This window comes from Notothenia rossii (assembly GCF_949606895.1).
Source record: "Notothenia rossii genome assembly, chromosome: 7".
NCBI lineage: Eukaryota > Metazoa > Chordata > Actinopteri > Perciformes > Nototheniidae > Notothenia > Notothenia rossii.
The window spans coordinates 51,845,174-51,848,182 of NC_136905.1; the positions used below are offsets into that span (position 1 = coordinate 51,845,174).

At 38.2% G+C, this 3,009-nt stretch overlaps 1 long non-coding RNA gene across 1 annotated transcript; it reads right to left on the minus strand.

The window, feature by feature from the left end:
- Window positions 1-273: 273 nt before the first annotated feature.
- On the minus strand, window positions 274-2,360 carry LOC307045491. Its single transcript, XR_013809940.1, has 3 exons — window positions 1,632-2,360; window positions 841-974; window positions 274-730 (listed from the first exon to the last, which is right to left on the minus strand). It is a non-coding gene; the product is annotated as an uncharacterized lncRNA (long non-coding RNA).
- Between the last annotated feature and the right edge of the window lie 649 nt (window positions 2,361-3,009).

Here is a 3,009-nt window from a genome sequence, read left to right on the forward strand (position 1 = left end):
GCTTTGTTGGAACACATTCACACCAACCCTTTGCGGATAAAATTGGACACCACTGACATTATGGTACTATCAGAAGAGCTCATATTTAGCTAGGATGTATGTGGTAGAGGGCTTGCCCCCATGCAAGGACTGTACCTTAAGTAGCATCTAATTGTGTTTTTGTTTGAAATTCAAACTCAATTATTATCGAATGAGTAGACAAGGAGTTCAATTCATATCCTCAACTAACTAACATACAGAACCCTCATTGTTATATTTGGTATTAAAAAAGGATAAAGGCATCTTTAAGTATTAATGACCTGGCCGTATATCTTTTAATGTTACTTTTTCCTCAGCCTTCAAATTGGTCTCACACTCAATACTTCCAAGGGTGCAATGTCTGTAGATAGGCCTACTTATTTCAGCAATCACACCTTCACCTCTGTTTTCTCACATGATGTTACTATTTAGTGATTTCAGGTGGTGTGGTACAGGCTTGGAACAAAGAACTGCAGGACTGCAGCACTTGAGTACAGGAGTTCAAGAGCAGTGGCCTACTAGATTATGATGGACACAGCTAAAAAAGCAGCAGGAAAAACTGACCTGATCAGCTTGTGATTACCGTCTATATGCCATAGACTATTTGGTGCAGGAACATTGTACTGACGACGCCTTGTAGTCTGGAGGGTTAACCTTCGCATCAAGATTGCTCCTGGATCCACTCTCTGCATTGACGCCCTTACTCGATGCCCTGATTGAAAAAGGAGATTTATTTGTTTATTCAAATTGGCGACTGGCTAAACCCACGTCATTTGGAATTGGGTTGAACATTGAGGTTAAACAAAAACTGTTAATTTTTACTTTGAATGTGTATGCCTCTGGAACGTAGATGTCCCAGCATCATTTTATATCCAGCATTCGGATTAGTGCGCTGAATCTCCATCACCAAGGCATCTACATCGTCATCGTTAATTGAAGAGTATAGGTCTGATTTTCTACAGTAGAAAAACATAAAACATATATATGTGTAATGTCACTTCAATTATATATTTATTACATAAGCGACAGCACCGTTAGTTAGGTGTAACAGTTAGCATGAACACAACTCCAGTTATCTTAACATTAATTTATACAGTGGCTGCAACTTCACGTGTATCAGGAAACATCTCTGACTTTAGTCATTTTTGATGAATAAACAAAAACCGCAATTTCACGATACAAACAGATTTCGGTGTAACAATAGTCATATCTGACAAAGCAGCTGTTAATAATAACTGACCTAACTTGTGTGCCACGTCAACATAAACGTTTTGGCTAACGTTGACGAACATCCACCAGTCTAACATATATACTCCATTTCAACCATCTCTTCGTATCATATTGCTACACAATACAAAATAATTGTTTGTCAATCATGTTTTAATTTTGTTAACTGTATTATACACGTTTTTGCCCACCATAATGCAGGATGGTCAGAGCGGCGGCCATTTGTATGTGTACCGTTGCCATAGTGACAGTTGTAGCGGGCTGACTATATAAATAGAATATGAGTATAGTAGTATACTCGTATTCTATTTCTATGGGCTCGTTATTTGTATGACGTTAGCTAGATAGAGCAATAATTTGATTTTACGTTAGCTCAAGTAATTCACCTTAGGCCTTCTTCGACCGATCTCCTCTGAATTGTGCGGGATGACACACCAAACAGATCCGCGATTTCACGGGTTGATAGACCGGACAGCACATGGTAGCGAGCATATCGCATGGAATATCCAGAGGCGGGCGTCCTGCACCTATGCTTGAACCAACTTCTTGGACATCTTCCACACGAACACAGTGCTCAATCAGTGTCAAAGTATTTACAACTTCGTCATCCGTGTCGATATCTCGAAGAGCGCTTATCCGCCCGAGTACTTCGATAAAGTCTTCAATATGGGCCAACACAGTATCTGTTGGTAAACCGTGTTGATCAATTTGATCTGCTAAGGATAGCATAGCATCTTGGAGCCCACCGACGTCTTCCATGTTGTCTGCCCTGCCTTATTTTCATTTAGTAGTTATTATATAGTTTATAAAAAAAATGTTAAGTCCTTCTCCTCCATTTTCTTCCTCTTCTCGAGTAGTCAGTGTTGTGGTGCTGTTGCTTTGGTCTGGGTCTCTGGATCTGTGAGCTAACCACGCCCCGTTCATTTGCATATAAGGAATGGAAATGTCTCATCATGAAATGTCTCATCATGAAATACAAGTCACCTGAAATAAATAAATGCGTCATTATGAAATACAAGTCATCTGAAATAAATAAATATGTCATTATGAAATATGATTCTCTTGAAATAAATAAATGTGTCATTATGAAATACAAGTCTCTTGAAATAAATAAATGTGTCATTATGAAATAAAAGTCTCTTGAAATAAATGTCTCATTATGAAATAAAAGTCCCATGAAATAAATAAATGTGTATTTAAATGTACATGTATACATATTTACTGCCTCATTTATTTATTTCATAATTTATTTCATAGGCATATTTATATATATATGTATTTATTTAATTATTGATGTATTTATTTATTTATTTAATTTTGGCTTAAATGGCATTCCATACGTTCTAAGCCGTGTCCCTCACTCCTCACATCCCAAGCATCCCCAAAAAGTGTATTATGTTGTTACATCTCAGATGTTATGTTTCAGTTGTACTCTGTCTATATTCAGTGATGCAAACTTGTCACCTTTCGGCGAAATTCGCCGTTTTGAATCCAAAATAAGTCGTTTGTGTGATTCATGTAGATCTGCAATAAAAATATTTTTGGGGTATGGGGGGGTCTGGGACCCGGAGTAATCTGCGGCCGTGAGCTGTTATGTGCCATCATGACACGCATGGTGTTCTTTTTTAATATATTATAATGAAGTACGAGCTGTGTGCTCGAGTCTTCCTGCCTGTCGGCTCTGCTCATGGATGTATAATAAGGCTCTGCTGTTCCGAGATGATGGTCTAGCTTCATCAGCTACATTACCTACGGGTGCGTTCG